The following is a 25,438-nucleotide window of genomic DNA, read 5'->3' on the forward strand; positions in this document are numbered from 1 at the left end:
ACATAAGCAAAGTCTATATATGTTTATTCAAAATGTTTTTGGCTTTAGCGATAACAAATATTCAAAGAGATTCAAATATTTTTAAATTAAAATATATAAACATGTGTGCTAATAAATTTATTAGAGAGAATTTGATTAATCTGGTGCCTAATCCTCTTTTATCTTCTTTCTAATACTAAATATTATAATTTATATACTACGAATATAAAAACTAATTTTTAAGCAATTTTTTAATTGATTATTATTTTAGGACATTTAAGAACATCACTCTTTTTTTTCAAATGAATGAAAACTATTAAATATATAAATGAATCATAACTAAATATCAACATCACTATAAATAATGTGAATTGCAATAAAAATTCAAATGCGTCATGCTGTTACCAGTGTAATAGTAAATACGTAGCATTTTTCATTTGAGTATAATTAAAAAATTTAATCAAATATTTATTTGTCTTAATCGGTTAAATGTGTATAGTTCCTACTAACTAAAATAATTGATTGTACATTTATTATATTTAAATTTCAGTATCTATGACATAATCGATTTAACACATACTAATAAAAACCATACATTTTTTTATATTAGTTACCAATTTAAAAGTTAGTGATATGATAAAAATAAATCTGATATAATTAGAACCAAAGTAAGAAAGTATACTTTTCAGAATTGAATATAATTAGAATCAATACAGTACATTGTAAAAGAATGAATAATTATACATGAAAAATTGAGATATCATAACAAATGAATCCATATAATCTGAACAAATGCTAGGTGAAAAAAAAATGTTGATCAAAACAGAGAAAAATGAAGGTCTCAGCTTGAACCTGAAGGTGATTATTAGTCTGGGAAATGCACCACCTACAATAAAGAGCTAGTTGCAATTCAAATGGTGATTGCATCAAAAGAAACTAGAATGAATCAATGGACATACCATATACAAGTAAATGAAAGATTGAAGGGAGAATTATTGCACGGAAGTGTATTTCCAATTTAAGGAGATTACCAAAAGAATAGTAAAATAGTTTATATGTTGACTTAATTAACCATTCTTCTAGTTAATTCATCTTAAATAGATAATTAATTCACTAAAATATATTAACATGCAGCTCTCCCAAAAATAAGTATTAGAAGCTAAACAAAAAAGAAAGATGACTACTAAACACATTAATTTGACATTGTCCTCCCTTAGGCACTATTATTACACAAATACAGAGAGAATAGAAGAATAAAGACAAAGTGGGTAGGTGGTTGTCATGGTAGTACAATACTTTAAAAGTTAATATAATTCTTTATTGCTCTCAAGTGCTTTTGCTGCTGCCTTGATGCTTTGGCCTCTGGAAAGTAGAAATAGAATGATGGACATCCTCTTTCTGCACTATATGAACAAGTAATTACTAAGCTAATAAAGAACGGTAACATCCAAGAACAAAGACGAGATCAATAAACCTTTTCCTACAAAATCATCTTATTTCTTCTTATAAAGACTTCTAATACGACAATGTTATATATTTTTCTATGACCAGTGGAGATTCATCACAGAAATGCCTTTAAGTTCAGTTAAATGAAAACATATTTACCAGTGAGCATCCAAAAAGTTTAAGCAACCTCAGTGAGAAGCAGCTATCTACAATCAAACCCAACTCATTGTCTGTCAACTTTCTGCACCAGGACAGATCTAGAGTATGCAAATTTTTTTAATGACTAGCAAGTGATAAGGCTGTATGGTGCCTAACCTGAATTAAACCAAATGTGTCATACAGTCAGAAAATAAAACATTATAAATAAGATTTTGTTCGTCAATACAACCAAAATGCTAATTGAAAACCAAATAGAATAAACATTAACAACGACCTTAATTCATTAAGTAATATTAAAGAGTCAGTTGATTACACGTTGTCTTCCTCCAATTGGGAGAGATTGTTTCATATTATGCCAAAAACCAGAAATATAATAGGCACGATCATTAATTTTTAGGTTAAACTGATAATAATAATAATAATAATAATAATAATAATGTAATTAATCAGGGGCTTGGTTATTAAAGTGTGTAAGATATGAGCCAATCGAGGGAAAGTCAACAAGGAAATTTAAAAACGCACCTTCTTAACATTATTAAGTGCAAGTTCTTTTAAGGACTCTCCAACAATCTCCAAAAATCCAGCAATTGCTTCATCACTAGTGGAGAAAAAATTGTGTTAAATTTATTCATCGACAAGAATTAATAAGAGATCTCTTTATCAGCATCCCAGTAACACCAATTGTATCATATGCAAAAATGGTGATAATAACAGATGCATAGAAGAATTTTCTCAAATCTCTTGGTGACAAGGAGCGTGTCGATCAGACCCATAATAGAAAATACTCCTGACATTTCAAATGCTACAAAATCATTATCAATTCATGTGATCAAAATTGTTTAAAAACACTTCTGAAATCTAACTCAAGTCGAGAAAGTCATCAGAGCAATATCCAAAACAAATTTGAAATTATTAATTAACCACTCCTACATAGAATTCATATTACCACAGGAACAAACATTATGATCTTATTTAAAAACTGTAACCTCCTACAAAAGAATCTATCTTTCAAAGATAAGACAGATTACAGCAAACTTATAATGAGACGGGAAATATCAGAAACTAGCAAAAGTAATGTGCAAATGTATAAAGAGAAAGAGAAAATATCAGAAAACAAAAAAGCACCTGAATGGATTACGGCAGAGCTTCAATGTATGGAAATATTTGTAAGATATCCCATGGATAAATCCGTCAAGTTGTCCAAAATACATAAGATCGAGTGTACACAACCCAGGACAGTGCTCAGCAATGACTTTTATTGATGCATTGGTTAATTTTCTGCACATTAAGAAACATAAATAACAAGAGAGTGAAAAATAATATTTGGTAACGAAAGATAACAAGGAGATCAGAATTTGAGATTTCCTAGCAAACATAATTCCAAGTTAGAAAGAACTAACAAATTTATAAATAATGGTTGTCATTCTCAAAGAGGGACTAACAGTTAACCAAAAGTCAGAAATAATGATTAATCAATGCGCAATGAGTGGTGAATGGTTAATCAAACATCAACTGATTCAAGCTCAGCATCTTTAGTAAAGAGTTCACGCAGCACTTACCTACAGTCCTTTAAAACAAGGACCTCCATGTTGTGACCACGTGCAGTGATGTAAAAACAAACAAGCTTCTTTTTCGCCTCCCTCTTTGATCGCCTTCATCGAGATCGAAAACGGAGATGTGGAATCCTCGATTCCTAGAGGCGCAGCAGAAGACGACGACCTTTCGTTTGTGGTCTCCTCCGAGGTGAATCAAGCATAGTGAGTAGCGCTTTCCTTCGTTATCTGTCGAAAACGTTCCACTTTCCGAGTCCTCCGATAATCATTCAGCGATAGATAAGGTGCACTAAAATCTCCAGGTTCTACGTCAAAGTTAAAGTCGTTATCGCCTGAATTCTGCGGAAAGAACGATTCAGCTTCACCGAGAGCCCTGGACAGAAAATCGGAGTCAAACACCGGGTGCTTCCTCTGCCCTTCCACAGCGTGAGGGTCTCCATTGGTAGCGGCATGTGGCGGAGGCTGGGAGAGAGGAAGAGGAGGAGGAGGAGTAGGGTTTTGAATTTGAACGGCCGCATGGAGATCGGCGCGGTGAGGGATGACATTGCCAATACGACCGTGTTTGAGGGGAATTGCTGTGTGAGAAGAATCTTCGGTGGTGTCTAATCCTCTCTTGAGGGATGATTCTTTGGAGTCGGAGGTGAATCCTTGGAGGTGATCGAAAAATGGGAATTGGGGATTAGATTAAATGAAGGAGAAAACTAAAAAAAAGGAGAAACTAACAAAGGAGAAAGGTAAAAAAAATTAAAAAATTCTACTACTCACTCATTCAAAAAAAATCCTTGAAAATTACTAGAGGTTTAGAAAAGCTCTACAAAGTGTATGTCATATCAGGGGTTTGGAAAACCTCTACTAAGTCTATGTCTTACTAGAGGTTATAATAACCTCTAGTAATAAACCCCTACTAAAATTATAGATTTTTGTAGTGAGAAAGATGACGGAAAGGACTAGAACTGCACAGTGTTCTATTATTATTATTAGTATATTTATTGTTTTTATTATTATTATTACTATTATTATTATATAATAATAATTTTAAAAGTTAAAAAAATTAGAATAAGATAGAGAATTATAAAAAAGTTGGGCATATATAATGTGATATTTTTTAAAGGTTTTTAACATAATAATGTATTTACAAAGTAATTATTAAAATAGACACATATAAAAAATTATTTATATGAATAAATTGTGTTAACATAGTATGATTTCATTGTGAAAAAGTCTTACAAATGACACTATTTTAAATTTGAGAGTAAAGATTTGTCAGAGTAAAACACAACTTTAGTATAAGCGGAGAAGCTAAGTTTAACTCACGATTTTGATTAATTTTAATTAATACTTTTGTTATTTTAAATGAAGTTGTGTTAAAATCGTATGTCCTTGACTCGACTTTTACATGAGATTATTTTATAATTTATGTTAATATTAATACATACAATTCTATATAAAAAAATTAATAATATGTTATTATTATTTGTTTATCTAAAAATATTATTTATGAAATGTAAAATTATTATTGTGTAATTATTAAAAAAAACAAGATCAATACGTAATTTTATAAAAAAATTATAAGAAAAATAAATATGTTAAAATATATAAATTATAGGATTGATCAAGAATAGCATGAAAATTAGCTTCACACATATAATATAATATATATATATATATAACATTTGTTTGATTATTTTGTGGGATAGTGTAAGAAAATGAAGCTATAAATCACAAGACCTAATATTAAAGGTGAAAACGATTTTTATATCAGCAAAGTTGACAATGATAACGACAAAGACAATAAATGATTCACCTTCACTTCCTTCCGAATATCACCCTCCATGAATGTCTAGAAAACAAACAAGAAGACGACCTTATGACACATTATCTAATAGATAAATTAGTTGACGTGATGTAATAGAATTTCTATTATAATTTAATTACAATTTACATTATTAACTTTCCCTTTTATTCATTTCGTGGTCAAATTTATAGTGCCACTTTTTTTAAAAAAAATTCTCACATTTAATTACTAATTTCTAAAAAATTACCTACTATTCTTATTTATTTCTTAATTGCACAATATTAATTTTAAATTTAACAAATAACATTTTCATATAAAAATATATATTGTGTATAAACAATTTTTTTAATAATAGACTGTTATAAGAAACTCTACATTAAAATTAAGAAATATAATCCATGTAGAAGTTTGTTTAAAGGTACACGACTTCAATCTAATATAAAAATAACTTAAGTTTAACTTAAATCAAAATCGGTAAAACACAACTTCTCCTGTAACATTGACCCTATGATGCAACTTATCCCTATAATATTATTTTAAAATCTATCTATTTCGGTAAAAACAATACTTTATTTTTACTTTACGTTTAATTCCATTTTAATAAACAATATATTCTCATCAACCCTCCAGAATCCTGATTGCCTCTCTTGTCAGTAGAGTATATCTATCAAAACTGTCTACAATCATTCTAGCTTTTCAAATTATGAAAGTTGTAAGCTGTAAAATACATCCCCGTTAACTTTAGAAATTATAATCCTACACAAAAATTTTCCAATAATATTTTCAATCCCACTTACATCCGTAACAAAATATTAATATTTATAATAAAAAATATTAAAAAAATAAAACAATACTTTTAATAAAAATATAAATAAAATACAAAATATTTAAATAATTTTTAAAATTAAAAAAATTAAAAAAAATAAAATATTAATATTTAATGGAGTGTAAGATAGAGTAATGGGTTCAAAAAATCATTTTCCTATCATTTAAATCTGATGTTTCCACTAGTAGCTAACTGCTGTGCATCAGATTCGAGGTGTGTTTCTCAAACTTCTATTCCCTCAGGGGAAATACAATGCTACCTATTAGTGACAATAAGTAGGTTCCAAGACTACATAATATTAAACTTTATTCTTATTATAATTAAATATTAAAAAATTTATATACATAATATATAATATTATATATATTATATAATTACGTATTTTGTATTATTATATTGTAATATGTTTGTTATAATTCAGTTTAATTGTTATTTTTTAATATTATTAAATGATTATTAATTAATTAATGATGTACTTGAAATGAAATAGACATTGGACAAACCAAAGGTCATAACATTGTGGTGTTTTTTATTATTTACAACCGTACTCATTTATGCTTAAATCTTCTATAAAATATTCTTTTTTGCTACTTTTTTTCTGGTGTTCTACTACTTTCTTTCTGGTGGTTTCTTTATTATTCTTTTTCTCTCCTACTGAGTTTTTGGTGTTTTCTTCATTACTCATTTAATGAGAAATCATTAGACTTCAAACAAGAGGAGTCTTTTGGTTTATGAACAGCCATGGTGAAGTATGTATATTTATCTTTTTTTTCCAAAATTTCTTCTTTTCAACATTTTCTTCATTTGTTGACATTTTTTTCTTTATTTAAAAAACAATAGCTTAGTTATGTAGATCGGGCTTTCGCCATCGAGTTTAAAAAAGAACTGGGAAAGGAGTAGACCCTGGCTGATTCAGAAGGAAACGTTCATATAGTGGAATATAACAAAAATTTATTGTCGCCGAAAATATTGAGTGGATGGTTTAATTTGTTTGATTTTTATGGTTTCATAGATGATAACTACATTTTATTCCAATATGTGGGTCACAACGCCTTCCATATAACTGTTTATATGGATGACGTCCCTCAGAGTGGAGTAAACGTTATTTGGAAGAAATTGAAGGGAAGGAACCCTTAAGCATTGGTCCCTTCGATCATTTTTCCATAAAGTTGTCTCGATTAAGTATCAAACTCAATTATCTGGTTAGTATAAAATTGATTTATTTAAAAATGTTCTGTATTATATTCTACTTCATTTCTATTTTCTTATTATTTCGATATTGTTGTAGGATCTTCCTACTAAATTTTCACAATATATTCGACAAGGGAGATTCAATAAGGTTACTCTGCATGGTCTACTAATAGATGTGGAATGCAAGGTCTTGAAAGGGAATTGTTTCGAAAAAGTTTTTTATTAAAAAAATATTTGTTAGATTTATGACAATTCTAACATAATTTTAAGAAAAAAAATATTAATTTTTTAAAATCTCAAACTTATTATATAAATTTTTAATATAATTATAAAAATAAGGATAAATCCTTTTGAATCAGCTATGAAAAACATCTTATGTTTCAAAAAATCTAAAATATATTTGTGCAAATAAATTTTTATTGTAAATTCATATAATATATAGATCTGTGTCCCCGTATCATACATTTTAGAAATTATGTGTATTTTTGTGTTCTTATCATATCACTATCCGTGTCACGTGTCACGGTCATGCTATATAGACCATAAACATTAGTTGTAGGCATGATCCTACTCAACGTAGTTGTTGTTGAGGACTTGTCTACAGCTAGAGCACCATGGCCAACAGCTTTTGCAGTTCCACATCCTATAGACACCATCAACCATTTGAGGTCTTTAGAGTCACTACAAAATTCTTCACCTTATATTACTGTAACGCTTCTGTGATAGCAGCCATTGGCAAATTGCATGAATTTACTCTTCTTTCTTCTCTCACAACATTCTATGCATGCAGCATAGCTTGGGTGTGCTGCTAGTATTAAACTTAGATTCCCTTTGCGTGAGTAAACTTTCAATGTATCTAGGTGGATTTTTGCGTGAGTAAAGAGGTTAATTTAGGTCGAATCCTGGAACACATGCTAAACAGGTCCATTATTTGATACTTTCTCTTTGACGGATTAAAATAATTGAATGGTGGAAACAATGAACAATGACATATATGAATGGAAGTAAAAATGTAAATGAATAAACCAACACAGAATTGAAAAACAAAGATAGAATTGAAAACTTAAAAATGCAGTTGTAGAATTGAAACTAGCAAGACAGAATGCTAAAAAAATATCAAATTAGAAACATATGAATAGCAATTAACGAGATTGACGGTTTTAACAGAAAACAGAAACAGAATGAACTTTTTTTGTGAGAAGCTGAAATTGAATGTATGAACAAGAAATTTCAATTAATTCGAAAAGAAACATTAAAGAGTTGAATTGAAAGTAGGCATCAAAAGAAATATGAAACCGAACTGAACTAAAACAGGAATTAAACCAGAAACAATTATCAATTGTAAAAACTGTATTAACTAGAACAACCAGAAACTGAAAAATCTAACTAAACCAAAAATTGAAATTGCTATTTAGATTTGAAGCAAATGAACATTAAAACTGAATGTAAAAGTAAGGAAACTGTAATTCGTAGCAGATATGAAAGCATGAACGAGATCAAACTAAGAATGAAAATGGAACTGAAAATAGAAAACAATTAAAACAGAAAACAGTAAACTAACTAGGAATACTACTCTTGTTCGATGAATTTGATCACTCTGAAATCTCTATGCAGTTGTATGTTGATATCGAAACTTGGAAGAACTAGAAACAATAAAAAAAATGCAGAAGTGCAATGGAGAAGATGAACCGAACAATTCTTGGAGAAAAGGCAGAGAATTCCACTACCTGTAAAAACCAAAAATTAAAAGAAAACTGAAAAATGTAAAAGTGTATTCTACTTCTAATTCTCAAATCTAAGTGTGTCCCTGTTTTACTTCAATCAATGCTTATTTATAATGTCTGAAACATTCAAAATCATGGGCCTAAACTGATGAACTAATGTGGGTCCGCTTCACTGCAGCATGTGAAATTGCAATTCCACCCCTATATACAAATTCTAAGAAATAAACTAAACTGTTGCAGCTGTTGTACATCTTATTCACTGTTTTGTATTCCAATCTTCATGTCTTCATTACAGCTTCAAAATTCAGTCATCTACTCATCCAATTGTTTATCTGAAAATGCTACCTACAAGGTTCAAACTATGAGTACTAGTCAATAAAGTACAAAAATTCAGCTCAAAAACAAAGAATTAAGTCAATTCATACTAAAACACTTATCTAACATTAAAAATAAAAATCTATACTAAAAGTAAAGAATAACAACAAAAGAAGCACTTAGGAAATGCAATTTGTCTATAAAAGTAGGAACAGATAAAGAGTTATCACCCCCATCTACTTTATACCTTATTTACACTACTGCTACCATACAATAGTTCACTACCATATTCACCCCCTACATCATACTTCCTCATTTCCTATATTTATCCTCACATAACTCCCGACCTTATGTCCCCCACGATCATTGATACCAACTGTGTTTGGATACTAGTCCACTGCTATTTTACACCCTCGCATCTTTACTTTCCATTGTTATATATCTGATAATAATTTTTGTTATATTCTAGCTTAGTATTTTATTCCCTTATATAGTAGATTTCAATCACTACATCATCTGCTATGCCTTTAATACTCAACTCACCCCCTGCCATGTCTTTTGCCATTACTTATACTCACATTAGAATCTCTGCTTGTTTTTCTTTTCACAGAACATTGGTTAACCATAATGACACTATTTTTTGTGAGACCTGAAACAATAGTGCAACTATAGCTTATATATCCTACATTATACCCCTACTTCCATGTGGAGCTACATACCTTCAATGCATAGCCAGGTTTCATGGAAGTTTACCCTAAATCATTCTCAACACCCAAGGCGTTTTATGGAAGTTTACCCTAAGCCCTGACGCCAACTCAAATCATCAAAATATGCTTTTTATCACCCGTATATTGTGAATCTTTGATTCACACACAAATACTGTGTGATCAGCAAACTGTAATAAATTACTCAATTTCCTTATTCTGTACTTTCACTTCATTAAGTATATGCTTTCTAATCCTATCCTACCATCCAGATAAACCTTATACCGTTATTAGGAATAAGAAATGAGTTATTAGATCACTTTGTCTCAACCTTTTTTTATTTAAATTCCTAAAATGATCTTTCGTCTATCAAAATTGGAATTGTGTATAACTCAAAACATGCATTATGTAAAAGTTAAACTCCCAGTTCATAAAATCATAAGCTTTTTCGAAATTCACCTTAACTATTATCCGTACTTTTCTTTTTCAGTCTAATTTCTTCCACCACTTCATTAGCAATTGTCCAACAATCCTCTTCCCTTAGTAAATGTTGACTAAGAAGAGTGTAAGTAAGATATTAGGGAGCATATTCTTCAACTTATTGGACAAGGATATTATCTTATACGTGCACCTAGTCAAAGATATAGGCATATAGTCATCAAGTCCAATAGGGTTATCGATTTTAGGAACTGAGTTATTAAAGACACATTGCAACCCTTACGTATGTTCCCATAGCTTTAGAAATAGTGAACTGCTTATATCACCCCTATTTTATAATCTCTTAGCATTTCCTAATAAAGTTAAAGTTAAAACCATTGAGACAGGACTCTTTGAGCTCCCACACTGTCACACTGCTTTCTTAATTTCTAACTCTTCAATACAACTCGTTAGCATCCTATTATCTTCAATTGTTAAAGATGGAAACTTGCTATTACCGAGATTAATGTCAATGTCAATGTTACACTTAGACTCTTTTCATAACACTCTTTAACCACATCTTTAATAAATTTTGGTTCCTCACACCAGTTTCCTTGGATTTCCATACCTTTAATCTCATTCTTGATTCTTTACCATTTAATCATTGAGTGGAAATACTAAGAATAATCTTCCTAGTCTAATTTAACTCTAGATTTTTGCTTCATTGTTGATTTCTGCTTAAGGTTTACCATCCTAAGTTCAGTAAAGAGCTCAAATCACTCCAACTTCCTTTCATCATCTAGATTTTCTCATCATCCATCTTATCCAGCTCCCCAATTTTCCTGATTATTGGTCCCTGCTTAGTTATACTGATATACTAAAAAACATTTATATTCCATTCTTTTAGGTCCTATTTGAGCCTTCTCAACTTTTCCCTTAGTGCTACCATGTCATTCCCAGTCACTCTATAAATATTCCACTTCCTTTTCACTAGTTCACTAAGGCCATTAGCATTGTGTCAGGCCTCCAACAATTTGAACGGTTTTGGACCCAATGTATATGTGATGTTCTTAACACATAGTGATGTTTACACCCCAACCATTGTTACATCCATTTGTGGGACACTAAAATTCTATTGAACTTGCTTTTGTGGGTTTATTTGATTTATACCAAGTGTACTTTCACCTAACAGCCAGTATGTTAAACAGTTCTGTTTTCTCAATGAACCTTCCAATCACCCTTTTCGTGCTATCTCCTAGTTTACACCTCTCCTATGGAGTTTTCTAACAACATTAATGTCCCCAGGTATGCATCATGTTTTACAAGCTTCTACATGTCTAATTCTAACTATATCATCCCAGGTATATTTCCATTAATATCACATTATGAATACACATTCATTACTATGATGGGGACATTTTCCATATTACAAAACGTCTTACTGGATTTACTTCATTTTGCATAATTTTCTTACTCGGCCTCTGCATATTTCCTAATTTTACTGGCATTCAGTCTGTCTGCAGACTCTACACACATTTTGTGTAGCAAAACACTGTTTTATTAATGTTATCAATTTGTTAACTTGCATCTATTTTACTATGTATCAGCAGTAGCTCAAGAACCTACTTGTTCTAATGGTTGGTTTATGCTGATAAACCAATTATGTATGAGTATGGTACCTAAATAGAGGGGAAAATTAAATTTCCTTGCACCACCTTTTCGGTTACCACACCCATCATATAATCCTTCTTTCCCCTTTCCACCTGTGGTTTTCTCTCGCTCCTTCAACTACATCCACATCTTACACTTCTCGCCACTTCTGCCTCCTGCGCAACTTGTTTATTTGTTCTTCCGTAATCTCTCAGGCTATATTCGTGGGCCTAATTTACCATACCCATACATAATATATTAACAAAATGTCATTATCTCTAGAAGATGTGATATTTAGAAAATGGGATCTCCAACACACTTGATAGATTTCATCAAACTCTCGTTAAAATAGATTTTAGATAATTCTGATACCATATTAAGAAATAGAGTTTAAACTTAATTCAATCTTATAAAATCGACCTATAATATAAGATTTACGCTCAGTTATATATTATAAAGTGTTTTTATCTCTAGAATATATGGAATCTTAAACATAATAGACTCATCAATTGCAGATTATTTTTTTTTTTTCTAAGCTGGTCAACTTCCCATTTCTGTGTGCGTATGTGCACACATGCATCTATGTAGAGGAACAAATTGTAATAGTCATGGTATTTGTGCAGATGGTTAAATTGTAATTATTGAACTACCTAAAAGTTTGAATTGGATGGTTAATTATAAATATATCTTTATCAGTATTTTCCAAATTTTGGATACAATTTTACAGTAATGTAATATTTGAAAGAATTTTATATATACGTACAATACTTCAATTTTTTTTCTCATAAAATGTGTTAGTTATACATCACTTAACGTATAAGATATAACCACTGATTTTGAATGCATTATTGATTTTGCTGCAGTGTTTGGCTTTCTATATAAGGTTTCCAGTTAAACATTCTCACCACAATTGCTGCATTAATTATATCTCAGGCTTGTAGGATCCCAACATCTTGAATACATCAAAGCTCATATATGCTAAATTTAAACTTGTAAGAAATATAGAAATTTTTATCAATAATTTTGAGAGTACAAATAATATATTTTTATTTATATATAATCATTGTCATCAATATAATAAAAATAGTTCATAATTTAATATAATTATAATTATAAAAACATCTTACATATATAAAGGGTGATCTTTCATAACTAGTTACAAAAAAAACATATATATAGCATGAAATTTAATTTTACTTCTCAAAAAAAGTTTCAAACAAAGAGTAGATGTTGTTAGAGTATTTAAAATAAAAATACTCAAATTAATTAGAGAGTGTTAGAATATGAAAAAGAATACAAAATATAATTTTCAAGCATTCTTCCCTTAGACTCTTTTTAGACAAAAAATCTTTTTGCACGAAATATAGTAGAAGCTTATATAAAGAATATTATAGTATAAAACTAACATTTTACTACAAAATGAGTTGAGATAGAGTTATCTTTATTTTTTTCAATATGAATGGAACAAATCAAATCAAAAGTAAGTTAAGATAAAGTTATCTTTATTTTTTCTTTATGAATATAGAACAAATCAAATTAGAAACGAGTAGAAATAATGGATTTGTGTTTTATTTTATTTTTTTTAATTTTTAAGCATGGAATGAAAAAAAAATGAGAAGAAATAATGAACTGTATTCAATATATAATGAAATAGAATATAAAAAAATAATTAATTTTATTCTCCTAATTTTATTTATTTATTTATTTAATATTTATTAAAATTAAATAACTTAGGTTAAAAAGTTTGGTGACCACGTGTCTGTCTTCCTTCATATAATCATCTGGCATTGTACAGGAAGCATATTTATTTAGCTGTCAGGAACTTACTTTTGTACTTAATCTCTTGATTCTGTCCCATTGATGTTCTCCCTCATGCCTTATAATTCACTATTAACTACCCACTAAAAAAATAGGAAGCTTATTGGATGAATTTTAACATATTTTTTCGATAATTTTATTTTGTAGTACTCCATTAAGATTTCCAAATTATGTGAATAAGTTTTATGTATACAAATAAAATTATAAAAGAAATATACGCCCAAACTATGCAAAATTTACTATCAGATTTTATAACTTAGAATTTTTTTAAGAAAAGTAGTAAGATCTTGGGATATTTAATCAGTATTTTTTATAGTTTCTAAAAGGTTGTTTAGTATTTAAAATTATACAAATTTGATGAACTATTGTTAAGATGATTTTGATAGATTTCACGTGGTTTTAAGTAAGATATATATTATATTTATTAATCAATTTCACTTTTTTTAGACTTTTTTTTTTCTATTCTCAAACTTTTCTTTCTTTCCCCTTACAATTTTTTCTTTGCATAAATAATTATGTGTAATTATAACTTTCTTATGAAGAATGTTATAATAATTCATGTGTAATTTACATAATATTCTTAATATAAATTTATATCACGTAGGAATTGAAACTAAAAACAATTTATATACACATTTCTCTCTTAGTCTATCAAGACTTTTAAGAACAAAATTATAACGGAACTCGGAGTTTCAAAGCAGACAATACTTCGAATGCGAAGCTCTAGAGCGGATAATACATCGAATGTAGTGATTAACTATAGTGATATCATCTCAACAGATTTGAGGCAAAAATAATCATAAATACCATCAATCTATACTTATCAAATTCAAAAACAAAACAAGATGTAAGGGAGAAGAATAATATAGGAGAATATGAAGTTAGAACTATAATAAACTATAAAATAAATGTATTTCTTTTAGTTTTCTTTGTCTAAACCTTGTCAGTTTTTATTAACTTCCCTAAACTTCTATACTTTTGATATTTTTACTAAAAAAATCATGAATTTTTTTAAACCTTATAAATATACAAAATTCTTCCAAATCTTTTAAGTTCTTAAAATAAAAATCTATTAAAAATAAAACAACAAAGTTTGAATTATAAAAGCATTGTTAACAAATCTGGTAAATCACATTCCTACGTAGTCTTCTGAAAATTCCAAGATTTTTTTTTATGTCAAAATAATCTTTTAAGATGTGCATGTAAGAATCCTGTAGTTCTTTTTAAAGTGTCACAATCTTTTTCTTCCTTGAAGGGCCCGGAAAGAGTTTGATTTTGCAGCCCAATTAATGTACTAGGTCGGTCCTTGGGACCTTGCTCCCATGATCCGGTGTAGACACTTTTGCCGTTGGATGTACCTAGCCCAATTTTCCAGTGGCGTGGGCCTCTGTTGGGCCGGATGGCCCATCCCCTAAACAGACGAAATGTGAAAGGCAAATGTGAAGCGTTGAGATTCTGTAACCCACCAAATGATATACATAATACATGACTAAAGGCAGAGTAAAGAAGGAACAAAAGATCTTCGGTGGTTGATATAAACAGACCCAATGATTAGGTCAAGACAATATAACGCTGTATAAATTTTATCAGCACATCATTCTAATTCCTTAGTTTTTACCATTTAAAAGATTTTCTATAGTTAGTTAAACTGTCACAAAGAAGTTGATGGTGAAGGATTTTCTGGGTTCAGTGGATTGTTAATTTTTCCCTAGGTTGGAACATGACTACTGTGTAGTGTTACTAGAAAATTGGACCACGAATTTGGTCGCACAGGGGCACCTATTGCTACTCCTCAGCACCATTGTTGTTCAAGTGCTTGGTAATGGGATGTTGTGTGTGCCATAGGGGAGCTATTGAATGTGACCCCTTACCATAATGCCGGATAAAGGTGTAGAGACGAGGGGCAATCCCAACCTTGAGGACTAGTTGTAGGACATCCTTAAACTTAGGTTCAACGCAACTACCCTAAAAAGATAAATATGCAGTGTTAGTCACTTGTTATTATTATTGTTGTGTAGATTTTGGAACCGAGGCTGAAGGAAGACCAAAATAAAATATCACGCGTAACGAAAGGATAATAATGGGAATGAAAGTGTCAATCATTGCATTTCCTTTCGGATGTTTACAAGTTATATAAAAGAAAATAAAGAAACAAAACGTAGTGACTCAAAATGGGTTGCTTCCCCCATCTTAAATCCTAGTATTAAACCATGAAGAAAGGTCACAGTTGTTGCTAAGCATGCTATCTTTCAGACTGTGATGGGTTCCGTTTCCCCTTAGATCAACTACATGTTATGTTTAAAGTATAATGTTTACTTCCAAATGAAGCTTTATAGGGTTAATATGGCAGTTTAGTCATGCAATCTAAGGTAATGATGATCCATAATTGGACAACTCATTGGTGAATATAAAGTGGGGTACTAACTAAATAAGATTAAAGAGTAAGGATTAGGCTTGAGTGTTTGGCATCTAAAGTTGAGACATCCCAGGACAAGACACATAGGATTGGATTCGTTTGTCATGTTGTATCACATCCAGAGGAAACAAGAGAAATTTACTGTGGCTTTATTTTCAGCTTTGGTGAAGGTGCGTACGTATATGTGAAGATGATTAATATTATTCACAAATTTTGGTCAGATATGGGAAAGACATAGAGGGAATAAAGTTGGAGATGGCATTAGTTGACATTGGGGACTCATGTTTTGTGAGTGGCGTTATTGTTGTTGTGAGATAAGAAACAAGGTGTCAGCAGAAGTACAGTGTTATAGGATAACTAAGAAAAACATGTGTGGGAGTAGGAGTGAGATATGAGGATCAGAGCAGTGCACTAATCTTTTAGTTTCACCCACACTTTCACCTTCATCATAGTTTGGTCTAAGCCCATTAAAACAACAGGGAGTGACATGCTTTCATGATTCTTTTTGGAATGCTGCTACCCCACCTCTTCACAAAGTGTGGTGCTTGTGGGGGAGAAAGAGTGACAAAGAGTAACCTTTTTCTTTCCCCTTTTTCTTGCAGGACCATTCCACAACTTATTCCGTTAATTAACAAAACGATTAAGTAACCTTTTTCTCTCTTTCTAAACAAACACTTTAAACCTACCTACTGCCATTTTGGTAATGTAACAACAACCTATGTTTTTTACTTAAGAGTAAAGCTCGGCCTTCTTCACCCTTCTCTTTGGTTTATATATATAAAATATTTACATGCCATATTTTCAAGTTTTGTGCAGTTTACTTTCGGGTTTTAAGAAATTTTGCACGCAATTTATAGCTGGTGAGAAGTACAATGGAAATATAATAAGCATTTGTGCCAAGACATAAACAAATAGTCTCTCAGCTTAAAGTTATCCTCCAGAAAGTCATTGCTATGAATAGGGTAGGTAACAATCTTCACATATCTTGGGGTCATCTTATGGATCATGGCCAAAAGGTACACTACATTCATAAAGACTAAAGAAGAATACCAACCAGATTGTAATAATAATGCTCGCATTTTTGTCCTCTTTTGAGTTTCAACAATATCAAACATGGTCATAGACTCGTAGAGTAATTAGTTTTGTTTGTGCCATCTGAACAGATTATTACTTCTTCAGTGTATGCAATTTTAATATATGAGAAAAGGAACATGGAGATGTATTAAGAAGAGGATATTTGGTTGTTTTGGGAAGGTGGAGTGGTATACACTAGAGGTGTTGGGAGGGATTTTGTAATTTGATTTTTGGTCATGGGGATGAAGCATAGCTTTCCAGAAGATGGAATGCATGTGCTTGCATGGTTTGATGTGGCTTGCCATCTTGAGAGTTGACAGCATGAATCTGCACATTTTGTGCACCAGAAAGTGATGTAAACCTCACAAAGGGGAGTTCATGAATATAATCATAACAGTTTAGGCAGCACCCGGGCTCACTTTACATGTGAAACTCATAATAAAGAAAAAGCAATAACGCATAACTTTATAATAACCCTAGCTTTCAACCTTTTCTTCCCATATAAACTTCTAACAATATTCCAACTCCAATGCGTATTACTATATTCCGTATTTCGATTTCTAAGTTTTAACCATCATTACAAAGATGAAAAAAGTACGATGTTGACCTAATTAAACAACTTCCAACTTTGAGGGGCGTAAAAGAAAAAGGGAATATAACAATGAATATTTTTTTATATGATCATAAAATAAACGAAATATTTATATTTAAGTTTATTTTATGACTTTTACAATAACTATTTTAAAGATCATACTAAAACTAGTTTTTAACGTAAGATTGTTTTTATTCTCCTGTTGAATGTTAATCAATTAATAATGTAATTTTAGATTATTACTATCAAAGGCATATAACAATTTGTTATTGAATATCAGTCTAAAGAAAATTCAAGTCGATAATTCATTTTTCTCTTTTCTTTTATTGAAGAGTATTTAATAAAAATAAAAATCATCTTCCTTATTCTTTTCTTTCAAAACTTAATTTCACAATATACCTTAAAATTGCTAATTATGGTCGCACAGTTTTAACAAACTCTTTAATATTTTTGAAATATATTGTATTATGAGTTTAAATATATAATAATATGAAAGTTGTGATAAAATTCTAGTTAAATTATCTTATTTTTTTTATTGTTTCAATCACATAAAAGAGAAAAAAAAAACAAGAGAGAGGGAAACTACCACATTCAATAATAAAATGTGCTCAAGAACTGTATTATAGTCATCTTTACTTATAATAATTAACTCCTTACTTTATCAAGTTAAGAATTCAATTAAGGATGAACTTACCTAAAAAATATATATTCTGTATTTCCATGAATGTTATCATCATCACCTTTTTTTTACACAGAAAGGATACTTATTTTCATCTCCCCTTTGATATCTTTTAATTGATTCATAATTATCCACTAAAACCACGCATTAATAATCGAAATCATTAATCAGTAGCAATTGAGTGGTGTGACAAATATAATATGTGTTTGCATTGACGTTTAAAAATCTGGGATATAATAAATCATATTTAACTTGATCTCCAATAAAACCAAAAATATCGCATTTGTTGTGCACGCGCTTGAGGGGAGAGTGGTTTTGGTGAAGGAGAGGTGAGTACTGAGTAGCACGTTGGCAGCTGCCGGCGGTTATGATGATGGAAGAGAAAGGCGCCACGTCCAAACCATTTTCCCACTCCGTTTCCACGCTGTGGGTCCCGCTTTAGATGCTCTACGTGGTCTCTTCCTATGCTTCCGAACCTCACTGCTCTGGTACCAAACCACATTTTTGAATATTTTGAACGTTACGGTGCTCCTCTACGTGAATTCACAATTATACCCACCCATCTCTTTCTTTTATTTGCACAATATTTTATTTTTATTTCCATCTACTTCTAAAACAACACATCAACAAATCTATTTTCTAGACTATTTTAAAAAACTTAAATTATAATTCTTTCACCGAATAAATTTTATATTGTTATTTATTATATATTAACATGTATGGCGAAGGTTTTTTTTATTTCGTTTTAAAAGCTATATCTTTTGAGTTAAATAACACTGTAAACTACTAATGTACATTTAACTCCGTAAAGGTTTTCTAAACGGTCATTTAATCTTATATTATGTTTATAGTAACTTTTTATTGGTTGATAGTATAAAATATTTACTGTAAAAATCTTTAAAATGTCAATGTGTAAGAAATTAAACTCGTGAAATTATGATTTTTGAAAAATTACCTTCTAAAATCAAGTGAAAACGTAAATAATTTCTTGCATTTACTTAAATCCAACAAAATATAACACGAAGAAGCTAAAGTTTAGAGTAGGTTGGAGGATTTTAAATAATTTATATGGTATTATATGAAATTTATATATCGGTAAAGGATTACAACAGTAATGGTCCGTTCGTTTCATTGTAAAGAAAAGTAAAATATTGAGCACAAAGTTAGAAAAACAAAAAAAAAATATATGTGCTTTTTATTCCTTCAATTTTTCTTTATTATTTTAAAGAGATTTGTGTAGAAAGTATCTTTTTTATAAGAATTAGTTTTATATATACTGATTATGTATAAAAATTATGTTTTAATATAAATATATGTATAATTCTTAATATATATATTTATATTATAATAAAATGAATAATTTAAATTATAAATAAATAATTTAAATTTTAGTTATTAATATGTATTTTATTTTTAATTTAAAATTTATTTTAATTCTAATTTATATTAAATTATTTATAATTATTTTAAATTTATCATATCTATCAAATTATTCAAACACTTTTACAAACTTTCATTTCACTTTCTACTCTCTTTCTCTTAATCCAAACCATCTCACTTTCCACTCCTTTTCCTTCTTTTCCACTTCATACATCATTTCCTCCAAACAAAATAGTACTTCAAAGTAATATATGTACAAAACACATTCATTCATCCAAAATGTAATAAGATGTACAAAACATATATACATATTTTCCAGGTTCAATTTCTGCACATTCACATTCATTTGCTCATGTAACACATACAATCACATAAAGTTTCCACATAAATAATAAACAAAAAGATTAAGCTATCAGAATAAAGATGATAATATGAGAATCAAATTATAATTGAATATGCATATACTATAAAGAAATTCATAATCCAAAGTCTCATTTCTTCCTTTTTTTTATCAACTCTCATTTATTCCATTAACTATAGATAAATACATGGATCTAAGTATCAAAAAGATATTTAACAAGAAATCGAAAGAGTCATAATATCATATTAAATACTAATGTAACTTATTTTAAGCACCTTGGGTATATAAAAATCAGTTTTATAATTTGCGATAAATTTAAGACATTCAATACCCAGACACATGTGTGTTTCAAATGTGAAATTTGTTAGTTTTTTATCATTCAAGGTCTTAAGGTATGTAATTTAAACATTCAGTGAAGTTAGGATGTATATCTTAACTATATGTACATGTACTTAATGCATATATTACACAAATTGAGTCACATATTGTACTACATATATATGACTTAAACAATCAAACCTAACGTACCATCAATTCAATAAAATATATCATTTTAAATCACTATATGCATGTTCATTTCTAATGTGATATTGAAAATGAAATCTTCATGTAAAGGAAAGTTTGGAAGAAAAGTGACTAGAAAACATGAAGAAGAATATTGTAAAAATAAAGTAGAAAATAAATCATGTAATTAATATTGTGAACATTGACGTAGGTTAGCTAGTGTGAATCCAAATTATTTGAATAAAGGGGTAACTAATCCTGGTAGAGAAGGAATCAAGTTTCATATCCTTCCTTGTCTTGGTTAGCTCATGGTCAAAGGCCTATATAAAAGAATTCAAGTGAGTCTTATAACACAACTTGATTATACACTAAAAGAAAAATTATTTTTAACGACCACCAAAATCAGTTGTTTAAATGCAAAAATTAGTAGCTAAACTGATTTACGACTGAAATAGTGACCAAACAAAGGTGGTAGCAAAAACCCTAGTCGCAAACCACTTTTTTCATTGGTCACAAAATTACAACTAAAAAAATCGATTGTTATTTTAGTCGTAGAGAATTTGGTTATCCAAATTTTAAGAAAACCAATTAAACAACCAAAAATATAGTTTTTAAATTAAAATGAAATCATTTTTAGTGACAAATTCAATAATATTGTTGTTATTATTAACGATGTGTAAGAGGGAATTGATCACAAGTTCGTAGAGATAAAACTTACACCCACTACACCAAATAATATTTATGATCATATTACGTCTATTATTAGTGTTATTATTATTGTTATGATTATTAATATATAATTATTATTGAGATGTGTATTATTATTATTATTATATTAATAATAATATTAGTATTATTTTTATTATTATTACAATTAATTTTATTGCTATATTAATAATAATCAAAACAATAATCTTAATAATAAAAATATCATAACAATTAAAATTAAAATAATAAAATAATTATAATCATAATAGTAAAATAATTATAATCATAATAATAAAATAATTATAATAATAATAATAATAAAATTATATTTTGATAGTTAAATCAGTATAAATTAGTGACGAAAAATAAATTTGATCATTGATTTATAATCATATATTTGTATTTAGCAACCAATTGGATTTTGGTCGCTAAATTAATGTATATTAGCGATAGAAACCAAATTTGATCGTTGATTTGTAGGGATTTAGATTGTGTTTGGATTAAGGAAGAGATTTGTGGGGATTTGAGGAAGTTGATGTGTGAAGATTTGAGAGGATGTGTGAGGATATGTGAGGTTGTTTGGAATGAGAGATGTTAGAGTGGATTTGTGAGGATGATTTATTGAAATTTGTGAGTGATGTGATGGTTGGGAAAAAATTATATATTTTTTTAAAGGTGTAAAATGTGAATTTACAAATTTACCCTTGTGTTTTAAAATATTTAAATAATGAAATATGAGGTATTTTTTTTAAGATTTCATATTCAATTAAAAAATAAAATGATAATATTCATAATTATAATAATTTTTAGATGGAAAATAATGAATATATGTAAAAATTGAAAATTGTTACATAGAAATAAATTATTGAAATATTCATAATTTTTAAAAATAAAATATAAAATAATTTTGCATTAAATTTAAATAATAGTAATAATTTTATAATAATTCATGAAAATAATAATAATTATTGTATAACTTTTTTATTATATATAATGTTTTTTATTATAATTTTATTTTATTATTATGTAATGTTTAATAATTTTATTTATATTCTTTTAATATTTTTTTAAATTATTTTATTTTTATTATATAATATAATATAATGAATATATTGTGTATGTATAATAAGATTAATAATAATTAATATTATTATTATTATTAATTAAAATTATTATTATTATTAATTAAAATTTATTATTAATAGTTAAAATTTATTATTATTAATTAAGAATGGATTCTGCTTCTACATAGAGTGCATGAAAATTGATTCCACCACAACTGGAGAATCGATTCTCCCTTCAGTGATATTTATTTCACTCACTTGGAGTGCTTTTCCTATGCTTTCTTCTTCCTCTTTCTCAACCTCATAACCTTGAACAAATCTAAGAACCTTCCACATGCACACACACATGAAGAAATAAGGGTATTACAGTAACTTTGAATGGGTATACATGTATGCACCCTCTCATCCGTGCTAATCCTCGCATATGAGGGGGAAAAAAAAAAGACTCACTCCCTCATCCGTTTGCACACCCTCTTTCACATCAGTTGATCCAAACGTTCGAGTCACCCGCTCGCACGTCCGCTCTAAAAGTTGATCAATGGATCCAAACAATGCATTAGGGTCTGTTTGGATTGGGGAAGGGATTTGTGAGGATGGAAGAGAGTAGATTTGTGAAGATTAGAGAGAATGTGTGAGGTTGTTTGGATTGAGGGATGATAAAGTGGATTTGTGAGGATGGTTTATTGAGATTTGTGAGGAATGTGATAGTTAGAAGAGAGTTTTTAAATTTTTTTAAATGTGTAAATTGTAAGTTTACAAATTTATCCTTTCTATTAAAAATATTTAAATAATGAGTTATGATATATTTTCTTTTAGGTTTGAAGTACTATCAAATATTTTTTTTAGGTTTCAACTACACAACTCCAACCACTCAAGATATAACCTGAAAAGCAAGAGAAAATATAAATATAAATTTTTAATAATTAAAAAAAACCAAAAAAAAGAAACACAGTAAGAGAATCGATTCTCTATGTAGGTCAAATACAAGGAGAATCGATTCTCTATGCAGTTCAAATTGAATGAGAATCGATTCTCAATGGCACCAAAGAAAGCAAAATTGATTTTGGGTGTTTTATAAAGGCATGAGAATCGATTCTCTCATGAGTACAAAGTTTCCAAAATCGATTTTCATGACTAAAAGCTAAACAAGAATCAATTTTTCTTTCCATACAAAATCTCCAAAATTGATTTTAGTTCTCTACACATTGCATGCAAAATCGATTTTATCTTTTCCAGAATTCTTTGATTCCTTGCACAGTGCCCAATTTGAGAAAATTGTGATGCTTGCAAGGGTATCAAGGTAAAAACGTATGCTCCTACGTATAATCATCTCAAATCGCGCATTTGTGTGAAGATGACAATTTGCTAGCCACCCGCTCCTCCATCCGCATAGGCACCTCCAAAACAGCGAAAACAAACAAGGTAGTCACCCGCTCGCCAATTCTCGCTCCAACCTCATCTGCAAAAGCAAACAGGGCATTAGTGACCAATCATCTTTTATTTAGCAACTAATTTAATTTCAATCGCTAAATCAGTAACACTCTGTTTGCTTCTAGGTGTGATAGCGGAGGAGGAAGGGGCGAGCGGGAAGAACTTTTGTTTGGATCAGGGTATGTGAGGGCGTGGGTGTGGACGAGCGAGCGGGTTCAGTAGTTTTTTCACTTCTCGTAAAATTGAGAAGATTTACTCTGATTGTAGAGGCACAAATAGACATTTACGTTGCTATCCTTTTATCAGTTCTAATATTAAATAATGTGGGCAGTGAGTTTTCAGTTTCTTTATTATTGGAAGTGCAGAATCGATTTTCGATTTTTCCAAATGGTTCATAATCGATTTTCCTATCCTAGTAAATTGGTGCAAAATCGATTTTCGATTTTTCGAAATGGTGGAGAATCGATTTTTTGATTTTTTGAAATGACGCATAATCGATTTTTGATTTTTCCAAATAGTGCAAAATCGATTTTGTGGCTTTTAAAGGTAGAAGAGAATCGATTATGTGGCTTTTAAAGGTAGGAGAGAATCGATTTTGTGACTTTAATGGTATGAGAGAATCGATTTTGTGACTTTTAATGGTAGGAGGAGAATCGATTTTGTAGCTTTTAAAGGTAAAACGAGAATCGATTCTATGCATTTTAAAGGTAGAAGGAAAATCAATTCTCCCTATATGAGAAAAGTGTTGGAATTGATTCTGTTTTTTTTTTTTTTTTCATATTGCATCTTGGAATTGGTTCTTTGGTTGGTTTTGTTCATCACAAACTTTCTTCTTTTTGTTCTCAAGTTTGTTCTTCTTCTTCTCCAATTTGTTCTTATTCTTCTTCTCTAATGTCTTTATCCTTCACTTAAATTTTTAATATTTTTTTATTTAGAATTTCTTTTATTAAGTGTGGTTACTATATTTTTTTTTATGTTTACTGTTTTTTATTTCTAATAAATGTAATTATATTCTTTTATATATGTTTATTGTTTATAGTTTTTAATTTTCTAAATGTATTTACTTTTCTTCATTATTTCATTATTATGTGTTGGTTTTACAGTTTTTATTATTATGTTTATTGCTTAGTTTTTATTTTGTAATTTTTATTTGTTTTTATTTTTTACAGTATTATGTGTTTAATGTCATTTTTTATTAATACGATTTATGTATTTATTATTTTTAATTTTATTAATACTATTTTAAATTGTTATAAATACATTTACATTTGTTGATGTGTTTATTGTTATTAATTTTTATAAATTTATTTATATTTTCTTATTATTTTTTTTACTGTTTTTATATTTTTTATTATTTTGTATTTGTTGTTTAGTTTTTCATTCTATGTTTTATTGTTTTTAATTTTTATAAATATATATATATATATATTATGTTTTTATTGTTTTTATATCTTTTTCATTTAGAAGATACTGTTTAATTTTTTTTATATGTTTACTTTTTAATCTTAATAATTGTATTTATATTTGTACTCTGTTGTTTATTTTTTTATGTATTTATTGTTTTTAATTTTTATAAATATATTTATACTTTTATTATATTTATATTTATACTTTTAATATTTATAAATTTATTTGAATTTAACACAAAATTA

General features: G+C 28.9%; 1 long non-coding RNA gene across 2 annotated transcripts; it reads right to left on the bottom strand.

Annotated features, from left to right (window-relative positions):
• Window positions 1–1,059: 1,059 nt before the first annotated feature.
• Window positions 1,060–3,922, bottom strand: LOC137830231 (uncharacterized). 2 transcript variants are annotated; one of them, XR_016522870.1, is made up of 5 exons: window positions 3,144–3,922; window positions 2,710–2,862; window positions 2,107–2,182; window positions 1,585–1,740; window positions 1,060–1,377 (listed from the first exon to the last, which is right to left on the bottom strand). It is a non-coding gene; the product is annotated as an uncharacterized LOC137830231 (long non-coding RNA). The 2 variants fall into 2 exon arrangements; XR_016522871.1 differs by having other exon boundaries at window positions 1,060–1,382.
• Between the last annotated feature and the right edge of the window lie 21,516 nt (window positions 3,923–25,438).

Source organism: Phaseolus vulgaris, chromosome 7 (assembly GCF_051622355.1).
Source record: "Phaseolus vulgaris cultivar YP4 chromosome 7, ASM5162235v1, whole genome shotgun sequence".
Taxonomy (NCBI): Eukaryota; Viridiplantae; Streptophyta; class Magnoliopsida; order Fabales; family Fabaceae; genus Phaseolus; species Phaseolus vulgaris.